Source organism: Stenella coeruleoalba (genome assembly GCF_951394435.1).
Source record: "Stenella coeruleoalba genome assembly, chromosome: 1".
NCBI classification, from domain to species: domain Eukaryota; kingdom Metazoa; phylum Chordata; class Mammalia; order Artiodactyla; family Delphinidae; genus Stenella; species Stenella coeruleoalba.
Genome location: NC_137169.1, coordinates 101,075,186 through 101,088,219, shown reverse-complemented (window position 1 = coordinate 101,088,219; position 13,034 = coordinate 101,075,186). Strand labels below are relative to the sequence as shown.

The 13,034-nt window shown below is 40.2% G+C and overlaps 1 long non-coding RNA gene across 2 annotated transcripts in view; it reads right to left on the bottom strand.

Annotated features, from left to right (window-relative positions):
- Positions 1-2,017: 2,017 nt before the first annotated feature.
- Positions 2,018-13,034, bottom strand: part of LOC307192930 — a 97,025-nt gene continuing 86,008 nt past the window's right edge. For both annotated transcript variants that reach the window (XR_013830197.1, XR_013830198.1), the window contains 4 exons: positions 5,354-5,630; positions 4,652-4,743; positions 2,726-2,906; positions 2,018-2,639 (listed from right to left, as the gene is read on the bottom strand). This is a non-coding gene — a long non-coding RNA (uncharacterized lncRNA). The remainder of the gene's footprint in view (positions 2,640-2,725; positions 2,907-4,651; positions 4,744-5,353; positions 5,631-13,034) is intronic.

Genomic DNA, 13,034 nt, shown 5'->3' with positions numbered 1-13,034 from the left:
AGGAAAGGACAAGCACAATCCCCTGTTCCCAAAGCTGCTAATCACAAACAGCAGGGAAGATGGAGACGTCGCCCTCCACATTTGTGGGAGACAACTGTGCACACACATAGCTCCGCTCTTGTTCCTGGAAGGCAGCGTTCTTTTTTGGCTTGAATTCCCAAAGGAAGTGGCTATTTTGAACCAGCCTGGGGGATATGAAGATAGCTGACCATTCTTGTTGTCCAAAAAGAGAGAATATCCAGAAGGTGAGGGACCGTCTGTGGCTGGTTTAACTACATTCTTTAAGTTTTAGGTCGAAGTTGATTCTCTTCCCATGCGATTTCCACAATGTTCCTTTTCTTTATTTTTCCATGAAAAACTATCCTCCTACACTTTCCTATTTGTGACTGTCAAGGTTTTTTTTTGTTTGTTTTGTTTTTTTATCTTTTTTTTTAACATCTTTATTGGAGTATAATTGCTTTACAATGGTGTGTTAGTTTCTGCTTTATAACAAAGTGAATCAGTTATACATATACATATGTTCCCATATCTCTTCCCTCTTGCGTCTCCCTCCCTCCCACCCTCCCTATGCCACCCCTCTAGGCGGTCACAAAGCACCGAGCTGATCTCCCTGTGCTATGTGGCTGCTTCCCACTAGCTATCTATTTTACATTTGGCAGTGTATATACGTCCATGTCACTCTCTCACTTCATCCCAGCTTACCCTTCCCCCTCCCCGTGTCCTCAAGTCCATTCTCTAGTAGGTCTGTGTCTTTATTGAGGATAAAAAACACAGAAGCCCCTCCAGGCATGTTGTTAGTGCCCAATAAGCTGAAACTTGAAACAAAACTGTAAAATTAAGTTTTTCTCCAACACTCAACACTTCTCCCACCCCCAACAGGCACACACACTTTGCTTGCTTCTCTCACCACCTTGATACCCTCCTGAGGCTTCCTGGAAGCCCTGGGCATGGGACAGTGGCCTGCCCACCCACCCCCATCCTGCAGTTGCCTGAGCTCCAAGTTCACCCCTTCCCCCATCACTTAATCTCTCAAACTCATTCAAACAGATGTGTTAATGGACGATAATGGAAAATAACAATAACAACACTTTACAAATGTACGGAATAAAATACTGTTCAAAGCACTGAACAGTTTTCAAGGCTTTTACATTAAATCATTTCACTTGATAATGTTTCTTACATTGGCCCATTGGTTAGATAGGACAGAAATTTTCGTCTCCGTTTTATGGAAGAGGTAATTGAGATCCTTAGCGTTTAAATGTCTGGACCAAAGTCACAGCACTGGAAGGATGAGGGTTGGGACTAGATCTTAATGTTCAGGAAACTTGTTCCCATGCTATGGCTGGACGGTTGCTCTTTCAGCCTGTGTGTCTCCTTTTGAAAAAGAACAGCTAAAGTAGGCAATGTCTTAATTGTTTCACAAGGCAGAGACACGCTAGAACCGCTGGGGGTACTTGTTCATAGTGCAGATTCCTGGGCACCACCCCAGACCTACTGAATCTGAATCTGAGAGTGGGGACTAGAAATCTATAATTTAGTTCATTTCTAGAATGATTCTTATACACACTAATGTCTGAGAACCTTTTTATTTTAAGTCAAAGAGCTAGATTTCTAATGGTGAAATTTCAGCCTTTAGAGAAAGGTTAAAGAACTATATGAGAAACCCTTTATGTTGAATGCCGTTAATGCTTTCTGAGCACACATCTACTACGCTGTGGTCTGCACATCCCAGAATACCAAGACTCTGCCGAAGTACTGTTCCCCACCTTCCCCTCCACCCCAAGGCTATTCTGCCCCAACCTGGAGCACCCACCGCAATTTGGAGAGGGGGCCATGTCCTGTGCTTTTTTCTGTTTTCTGTCCTCAGTCTCCATGTTCTGTTGTGCTTGATGCTGTTAAGTATAAACTCAGAAAGGAGAAGAAAGAATAAAAGAGTATTAGGAAAAGACTCCCGTCTTCCTTCCAAGAACATTTTTCTCCACCATTATGGAAGAATAATACGTTATTATCAAGGATCAAATCCCCATTGTGACTACATTTATGTAAAATTCCAAAACATCTGGATAATTGATTGACTTTTTCTCTTTTCATTTGACTGTGCAGCATTGTGTACAACCAGCCCGTGTGTTCCCCCATGGGAACTGCTGTGGATATAAATCCATCCCTCAGCTCTTTAATTAAAGTTGCAAAAACATCAAGAGGGTCTCACCCTTGTAAACATGAGGAGGCTTTCCAGGAAATAGCTCTGCCTCTTGTGTTAACAGATGTCATGGGGCAGTTGGGTGGGAGAGTGTTGTTTTAAAATTCTCAATCTGCCTTGCAAGAGTTTTTTCCTTAGATGGTTCCTGGATAGCATCACACTTTTCTCTTTTCAACTTTCACATCACCTCATGCAGCTTTTCTGCCCCTCCTCACAGCTGTGGTCTGAACGTCTGTGTCCCCACCCAAGATTCATACATTGAAATCCTATCCCACAAGATGAATGGGAGGTGATTAGGTCAGGAGACCCCAGAGACAACACTTGCCCCTTCCACCATGTGAAGGCAAAGCAAAAAGTCCGCAGTCTGCAATCTGGAAGAGGGCCTTCACCGGAACTCGACCATGCTGGCACCCTGATCTTGGACTTCCATCCTCCAGAACTGTGAAAATGAATTTCTATTGTGTATAAGCTTCCCAGTCCCAGTGCTATTTTGTAATTGCAACCAGAACAGACTAAGACACTCACCCTGAACACTTGCCATGTGGACCAGAAATAACCCAAACACCAATTCCTTAGACCTCTGATGGCCGTCATCTGCCATGGCTGATTTCCCTGGATCGGGCCACATTCTCATTATTTCCCTCCTGAGAGAGTGAGCAGCTCTGTAGTACCACAATACTGGATGCATCTTCCTGACTTTAAATATCTGGGTGAAAAGTAGAAAATCTTTTCAGAAAATCATCATGGCAACAAGGTTCCAGACACCAAAACGAATTTTTTTTTTAATCCAGATTCTTTTGGGGTTATTGGTTTCAATGTCTCTTTGCATGCTGCTATGCCAACAACAAGCAGCCTTCCAGGTAAGTGTTCTTCTGTTCCAAGAAAGGATGGCAAAAAGCTACTATAAGGAAGAACTGAGTGCCTTCGTCCCAGCAGGGGAGCAAGTCAGAACTAGAGGAGAGCTAGGAGAATACTTCACAGAAGCAGCAGGGTGAGGAGACAATGTACAGAAGGTTGGGGGTCAGAGATTTTGAAATCTTGAAGATAAGCAATTCTGAGTTCAGCCACCATGCAGCAATCAGTCCCAAGATATGGCTGATAAGCAACTAAAGAGAACAGAGATAAAGTTCATTGGAACTGACTCTATCAAGGAATGGAGCTGGGAGGGCAGAGATGCCTCCACCCGGATGCCAAAGTCCCTGGGATAATCAGCACCTACCAACCTGTGCTCAAATCATGGAGAACAGCTAAGATTGTCCACCAGATGTCAAATGATGAAAACAGCAAAGCAGTAAATGAGGCAGTAGGAGAGGGTTGGCCTTCCAAAGAAGTGCTATACTCAGAAGATGGTGGAACAATGGTCTAGAAGCAGAGGAGATGCAAGGGTTATGGCAGCCAACCTCATGGTTTGGACACCCACTGGGAGAAAAGTGGTGCCTCTGGGATTTCCTCACCCTCCTCCCCATTATTTCCAACCCATCCCACTCCTGTATCCTACCACCCAAGAGATCCTGCTCTCAATCCTTGTCCCTATGCTTCAGGATCCGCCTCTGTGTGCCAGCTACACAAAGACCAGAGCAGCAATCAGTCCAGAGCCCATAGCTCTGTTCAATCAGCATCCAGCAGAAGGTGAGTGGGAACATGAGTGTGACTCCATCCAAGGACAGCACCACAGGGAGGAGACAGGCCCCCAAGTGAATGCACTCTGAACCTCTCACATCTTAGAGCAAAAGTTCAGTAGCAGAGAGTCTGAGAGGTAGAGGAGGGGTGAGTTCAGAGACAGAAATGGTGCTCATGCAAAGAGAAACCCTTGCACTCACGCTGCTCTTAGGCGTGAATGAGCCTCCAAAAGCCCAGGCTGAATGTAGCATGACTGATACCCAATGAGTTGGTATCATGGGAAGCAGAAGAAAGAGCACTGGACTGAGAGTCTGAAAACTGAATTCTAGACCTGACCACCACTAATTTCTGGTGTGACCCTAGGCAGGTCATTTAACATCTTTGGGCCTTAGTTTCCTCATATGTAACAGAAAGGGGCTAGGTTGGATGATCTCTAAGGCTTCCTCTAGCTCTGATGTCCAGTCACATTTGGCTCAGGGAGGAGGGAGCTGAGGGAAGCACAGAGGCCCTAGATGATAGGGTATTACTGCCAAAATCACCCTTTCCTCTCCCTCCTGTTCTCTCACTGACATGCCCTTTATTATCTTGTTGTTGTTGATGTAGTGTTTTTCCCACAGAGCTTTGTGGGATTGGACAGCAGAGCACACACAGAGTTCATAGGAAAGGAGAGGAGAGTGGCAGTAGGAAAGGCGGGTAAGGGCTTCTCTAGGAATTCCCAAGCCACTGCCCTCCAGGGCTGCAGGCTGAGGAGGTGGCCTTCCAGACTGGGACTCTGAGAAGGTGAAGGTCTCTCAACATCCTCACCCCCTCCACACCCTGCAACCTTCTCACCTATGTTCCTGGTTCCAGCACCAGGTCACTCATCATTGTTCTCCATCATATCCTGCTTTCTTTCCAAACTTCTCTGGGAGTCTGGCTCATTCCTGTAAAGGTCAAGGAGCTGAGTTGGTAGGATCTGTAAATCACAGCATGCTTCTGGCAACAAATGGGCTTTGCTACACAGCAAAACACGGCAAAATTTAGTAATTTAAAGCAACAATCATTTTATTTGCTCCAATTCTGTGGGTCAGCTAGATGGTTCTTCTGATCTGGGATGGCGTGTCTGTGGCTAGATGGTCTAGGATATTATATTTCTGCCCAACAGAAATATAACTAGGATATTATATTTCTGCCCAACAGAAATATAATATAAATCATGTCTATAATTTGAAATTTTCTAGGAGCCAATTTTAAAGACTTACACAGGTGAAGTTCATTTTAATTATATATTTTAAGTTAACCCAATATAACCAAAGTATTATTATTTCAATATGTAATTAATATAAAAATTATTAATGAAATGGTTTACATTCTTTTATACAAGTCTTCAAAATCCAGTGTGCATTTTAAACTTACAGCACATCTCAATTCATACTAGCCACATTTCAAGTGCTCAAGGGCCACCGTATAGGACAGTGAAGGTCTAGAATGACCTCACTCGTGCACTGGGGTTCTATTGCTGAAAGAAACTCTTCCTCTGTCATGCAGACAAACCTGGGCTGGTCTCCTGGAGGATGAGAGGCTATGTGAAGAGAAGCTCCAGCAATTCCAGCCATCCCAACTGACACCTCAGACATGTGAGTGAGGTCTAAACTCCCACTGGCCAAAGCAAGTCACATGACCTAACCCACAGACAGTGTGGGAGGAACATATCTGAGGGTCTGGTTACCAGGAGATAATTAGGAGGCCACTTCTTCCAAACCCCCAGGCTCCAGGGAGACATCCCACCATCACCACCAGCCTCCTCCTCTTTCCCTAGAAAATTTAAACACTGAGGAAAACACAAAAAAGCAAAATTAAAATAATTTGTAATCCTTCCTGCCACAAATAACCACAGATAAACTTGTCTCCCACAGATGCTGTTACCTTTCCACCATTTTTTCAATGCATATATACATGGTCATGTTACACTTACAATCAAATTATAATAATACTATTTTCATTTAACGAAACATCCTTAACATATTCCCATGTTATTAAATATTCTTCTAAGATGTGAATTTTAGTGGGTTAATACCACAATTTATTTAAACACTCCCTTATTGTTAAAGGATTGTTTCCCATTTCTTCATGCTTATAAATAATGAGGAAATGAACCCTCTTAGTTCATATATTTTCCATTCATTCAAGCCAATATGTGAAAAACAGATTCCTAGAAATATAGATTCTGGGTCAAAAAGTATGGCACATGTCAAAGTGTCTGATTAATTGATTCATTCATTCCATCAACAAATAGTTACCAAGCACCTCTAAGGTCCAGACACTCTTAAAGGTGCTAGGGATACAGCAGTGAGCCAAACAGATAAAGATTCTCTATTCTCATGGAGGAGCTTACATTCTACTAGTGGGAGGCTTCAATAAGGAAAGAAGTATAGTCTCTACTATGTTAGAGAATAATAAATGCTATGGAGTAAAGTAGATTGGGCATAGAGGATGGGGAGGGCCAGGGTGCGGAGCCAGGCTACAAATGTGATTAAGATAGTCGGCAAAGGCCTCCCTTATGTGACATTTGCTCAAAATATATTGTTCAGTTTATTTTTTCAGGGTGTATAAGACGAGGAGGGGGCAGGACACTGGGGCAAAGTACTAAACAGGTGACTAAAAAGGTCAGAGTCCAGTTCAGCTCAATTGTAGGTCTTCCCTGGGCTATTCCATTTGCCTTAATCTGTAAAAAAACTGCAGAGTTACAACTAGACCCCAGGTTGTCAAGCTGGGGATCCGTGGGGCTGGAGGCCCATGCTGTGAGTCCCACAGGGATATATACACAGTGGTACCCACATAACTGCGGGGAATAATTACAGTGAAGAACATATTGTGGAGAGAGGGCAGACAGCAGAAGCAAGAAGAACCACAATCCTGCAGCCTGTGGAACAAAAACCACATTCACAGAAAGATACACAAGATGAAAGGGCAGAGGGATATGTACCAGATGAAGGAACAAGATAAAACCCAGAAAAACAACTAAATGAAGTGGAGATATGCAACCTTCCAGAAAAAGAATTCAGAATAATGATAGTGAAGATGATCCAGGACCTTGGAAAAAGAATGGAGGCAAAGATCGAGAAGATGCAAGAAATGTTTAACAAAGACCTAGAAGAAATAAAGAAAAAACAAACAGAGATGAACAATAAAATTAATTGAAATGAAAACTACACTAGAAGGAATCAACAGCAGAATAACTGAAGAAGAAGAACAGATAAGTGACCTGGAAGACAGAATGGTGTAATTCACTGCTGATGAACAGAATAAAGAAAAAAGAATGAAAAGAAATGAAGACAGCCTAAGAGACCTCTGGGACAACATTAAACACAACAACATTCGCATTATATGGGTGCCAGAAGGAGAAGAGATAGAGAAAGGACCAGAGAAAATATCTGAAGAGATTATAGTTGAAAACTTCCCTAACATGGGAAAGGAAATAGCCACCCAACTCCAGGAAGTGCAGTGAGTCCCATACAGGATAAACCAAAGAGAAACACACCAAGACACATAGTAGGCAAATTGGTAAAATTTAAGACAAATAAAAATTATTGAAAGCAGCAAGGGAAAAAAGACAAATAACATACAATGAACTCTCATAAGGTTAACAGCTGATATCTCAGCAGAAACTCTACAAGCCAGAAGGGAGTGGCATGATATACTTAAAGTGATGAAAGGGAAGAACTTACTACCAAGATTACTCTGCCCTGCAAGGATCTCATTCAGATTCGATGGAGAAATCAAAAGCTTTACAGACAAGCAAAAGCTAAGATAATTCAGCATCACCAAACCAGCTCTACAACAAACGCTTAAGGAACTTCTCTAAGTGGGAAACACAAGAGAAGAAAAGGACCTAAAAAAAACCCCAAAACAATTAAGAAAATGGTCATAGGAATATACATAGCAATAATTACTTTAAATGTGAATGGATTAAATGCTCCAAACAAAAGACACAGGCTTGCTGAATGGATACAAAAACAAGACCCATATATATGCTGTCTACAAGAGACCCATTTCAGACCTAGGGACACATACAGACTGAAAGTGAGGGGATGGGAAAAGATATTCCATGCAAATGGAAATCAGAAGAAAGCTGGAGTAGCAATACTCATATCAGATAAAATAGACTTTAAAATAAAGAATGTTACAAGAGACAAGGAAGGACACTACATAATGATCAAGGGGTCAATCCAAGAAGAAGATATAACAATTATAAATATATATGCACCCAACATAGGAGCACCTCAATACATAAGGCAACTGCTAACCGCTATAAAAGAGGAAATCGACAGTAACACAATAAGAGTTGGGGACTTTAACACGTCACTTACACCAATGGACAGATCATCCAAAATGAAAATAAATAAGGAAACAGAAGCTTTAAATGACACAACAGACCAGATAGATTTGATATTTATAGGACATTCCATCCAAAAACAGCAGATTACACTTTCTTCTCAAGTGCACATGGAACATTCTCCAGGATAGATCACATCTTGGGTCACAAATCAAGCCTCAATAAATTTAAGAAAATTGAAATCATATCAAGCATCTTTTCTGATTACAATGCTATGAGATTAGAAATGAATCACAGGGATTAAAAACGTAAAAAACACAAACACATGGAGGCTAAGCAATACGTTACTAAATAACCAAGAGATCACTGAAGAAATCAAGGAGGAATTCAAAAAATACCTAGAGACAATGACAATGAAAACACGATGATCCAATACCTATGGGATGCAGCAAAAGCAGTTCTAAGAGGGAAGTTTATAGCTATACAAGCCTACCTCAAGAAACAAGAAAAATCTCAAATAAACAATCTAAACTTACAGCTAAATGAACTAGAGAAAGAAGAAGAAACAAAACGCAAAGTTAGCAGAAGGAAAGAAATCATAAAGATCAAGCAGAAATAAATGAAATAGAAACAAAGAAAACAATAGCAAAGATCAATAAAACTAAAAGCTGTTTTTTGTTTTGTTTTGTTTGCGGTACATGGGCCTCTCACTGTTGTGGCTTCTCCCATTGCGGAGCACAGGCTCCGGACGCAATGCTCAGCGGACATGGCTCACAGGCCTAGCCGTTCTGCAGCATGTGGAATCTTCCTGGACCTGGGCACGAACCCATGTCTCCTGCATCGACAGGCGGACTCTCAACAACTGCGCCACCAGGGAAGCCCAAAACTGGTTTTTTGAGAAGATAAACAAAACTGATAAACCATTAGCCACACTCATCAGGAAAAAGAGGAAGAGGACTCAAATCAATAAAATTAGAAATGAAAAAGGAGAAGTTACAACAGACACCGCAGAAATACAAAGCATCCTAAGAGACTACTACAAGCAACTCTATGCCAATAAAATGGACAACCTGGAAGAAATGGACAAATTCTTAGAAAGGTATAACCTTCCACGACTGAACCAGGAAGAAATAGAAAATATGAATAGACCAATCACAAGTAATGATATTGAAACGGTGATTTAAAATCTTCCAACAAACAAAAGTCTAGGACCAGATGGCTTACAGGTGAATTCTATCAAACATTTAGAGAAGACCTAACACCCATCCTTGTCAAACTCTTAAACTGAGGGGGAAGGAACATTCCCAAACCCATTCTATGAGGCCACCATCACCCTGATACCAAAACCAGACAAAGATACTACAAAAAAAGAAAATTATAGACCAATATCACTGATGAATATAGATTCAAAAATCCTCAACAAAATACTAGCAAACAGAATCCAACAACACATTAAAAGGATCATACACCATGATCAAGTGGGATTTAATCCCAGGGATGCAAGGATTCTTCAATATATGCAAATCAATCAATTTGATACACCATATTAACAAATTGAAGAATAAAACCCATATGATCATCTCAATAGATGAAGAAAAAGCTTTTGACAAAATTCAACACCCATTTATGATAAAAACTCTCCAGAAAGTGGGCATGGAGGGAACCTACCTCAACATAATAAAGGCCATAAATGACAAACGCACAGGAAACATCATTCTCAATGGTGAAAAACTGAAAACATTTCCTCTAAGATCAGGAACAAGACAAGGATGCCCACTGTCACCACTATTATTCAATATAGTTTTGGATGTCCTAGCCATGGCAATCAGAGAAGAAAAAGAAATAAAAGGAATACAAATTGGAAAAGAAGAGGTAAAACTGTCACTGTCTGCAGATGACATGATACTATATAGAAAGAATCCTAAAGATGCCACCAGAAAACTACTAGAGTTAATCAATGAATTTGGTAAAGTTGCAGGATACAAAATTAATGCACAGAAATCTCTTGCATTCCTATACACTAATCCTGAAAAATCTGAAAGAGAAATTAAGGAAACACTCCCACTTACCATTGCAAAAAAAAAGAATAAAATACCTAGGAGTAAACCTACCTAGGGAGATAAAAGGGTTGTATGCAGAAAACTATAAGACAGTGCTGAAAAAAATTAAAGATGATACCAACAGATGAAGAGATATACCATGCTCTTGGCTTGGAAAAATCAATATTGTGAAAATGACTATACTACCCAAAGCAATCTACAGGTTCAGTGCAATCCCTATCAAATTACCAATGCCATTTTTACGGAACTAGAACAAAAAATCTTAAAATTTGTATGGAGACACAAAAGATCCCGAGTAGCCAAAGCAGTCTTGAGGAAAAAAAAATGGAGCTGGAGGAATCAGACTCCCTGACTTCAGACTATACTACAAAGCTACAGTAATCAAGACAATATGGTACTGGCACAAAAACAGAAACATAGATCAATGGAACAAGATAGAAAGCCCAGAGATAAACCCACACACCTATGGTCAACTAATCTATGACAAAGGAGGCAAGGATATACAATGGAGAAAAGACAGTCTCTTCAATAATTGGTGCTGGGAAAACTGGACAGCTACCTGTAAAAGAATGAAATTGGAACACTCCCTAACACCAAAGACAAAATAAACTCAAAATGGATTAGAGATCTAAATGTAAGACCGGACACTATAAAACTATTAGAGGAAAACATAGGAAGAACACTCTTTGACATAAATCACAGCAAGATCTTTTCTGACCCACCTCATAGAGTAATGGAAATAAAAACAAAAATAAACAAATGGGATCTAATGAAACTTCAAAGCTTTTGCACAGCAAAGGAAACCATAAACAAGACGAAAAGACAACCCTCAGAATAGGAGAAAATATTTGCAAACGAATCAACAGACAAAGGATTAATCTCCAAAATATATAAACAGCTCATGCAGCTCAATATTAAAGAAACAAAGAACCCAATACAAAAATGGGCAGAAGACCTAAATAGACATTTCTCCAAAGAAGACATACAGATGGCCAAGAAGCACATGAAAAGCTACTCAACATCACTAATTATTACAGAAACAGAAATCAAAACTGCAGTGAGGTTATCACTTCACACCAGTTAGAATGAGCTTCATCAGAAAATCTACAAACAGCAAATGCTGGAGAGGGTGTGGAGAAAAGGGAACCCTCTTGCACTGTTGGTGGGAATGTAAATTGATACAGCCACTACAGAGAACAGTATGGAGGTTCCTTAAAAAACTAAGAATAGAATTACCATATGACCCAGCAATCCCACTACTGGGCATATACCCAGAGAAAAACATAATTCAAAAAGACACATGCACGCCAATGTTCATTGCAGCACTATTTACAATAGCCAGGTCATGGAAGCACCCTAAATGCCCATCGACAGATGAATGGATAAAGAAGATGTGGTACATATATACAATGGAATATTACTCAGCCGTAAAAAGGAAAGAAATTGGGTCATTTGTTGAGACGTGGATGGCTCTAGAGACTGTCATACAGAGTGAAGTAAGTCAGAAAGAGAAAAACAAATATCATATATTAACGCATGTATGTAGAACCTAGAAAAATGGTACAGATGAGCTGGTTTGCAGGGCAGAAGTTGAGACACAGATGTAGAGAACCAATATATGGACACCAAGGGGGGAAAGCTGTGGGGGGTTGGGGATGGTGGTATGATGAATTGGGCGATTGGGATTGACATGTATACACTGATGTGTATAAAACTGATGACTAATAACAACCTACTGTATAAAAAAGTAAATAAGATAAAATTAAGAAAGAGAAAACATTCAAAACATTTCATTTCATATTCAATGGCCTGTGAGGTACAGTATTCCAAAATGAATGTATACTTTTAGGATATTGATTAAGGATTTTGTTTGTAACAAAAAAGAAAAAAAGAAAAAAAGAAAAAGATATTGTGGGGCAGTGGGGTCTTTGAGCATTTTCCCCATAGGTCAACTCTCAGTCTCATTGGGGCTGACTCACCTCTTTGGTCAAGTATTTCTTCTGATTGGCCAGAAACCTCCCAGAAGCTACAATCAGTGACTTTTTTTTCTCAGAAAGCTCAGGCCATAAATAAAGACCCTCTTCCACCATCATAGCAAAGTGCTTGCAAATATTTAACACTGAGTATATATTTTTGATGAATGCGTGGTAAATTAAATAAACTGAGTTAAGAATAAATAAATAAATAAATACCTATATTTGATGAAGGCGAAGAGGACTTTACTATTCACAAAGCAAGCCCATGGAATTGTAGAGGCAGAGTGAGATTAGAAGGATGATAGTAGTCTCATGAAAAGAGAACTTTAGTCTAGTTGTAATTCTACCACTGACTAGATTCATGTTCTTGGATGCTGCACTGATCTCTGGAATTGTCATATTTTTATCTGGACATGGATAATACAAAACAGTATACACCTCTACCTTTGAGGACTGGGTCATAGAGAACACAAAGAAAGATCTTCCTGCGGAAACCATCCTTTGCTGCTACTCACAAAAGCATTCATTCATTCAAGCAACAAATGTATATGATGTGCCTATTATGTGCCAGACATTATTCTAGATGTTGAAAACAACTATTCTGGGTGTCAGAGATAAACAAGAAAGACCAGTCCAGACCTACATTCTATGGTGGCAGGTAAATATATAAATATATGAAAATAACCAGATACCAACACATACTATAAAGAGAAATGAAGAAAGCGTGATGTAATAGAAAATGACTGAGTGGTCTCTTCAAGTTGGGTGGTCAGGTAAGACCTCTCTGAGGAAGTGACATTTAATTTGAGATCTGAATGACAAGCAGGAGACAGATAGGTAAAAATCAGGGGCAAAAGGGAGAT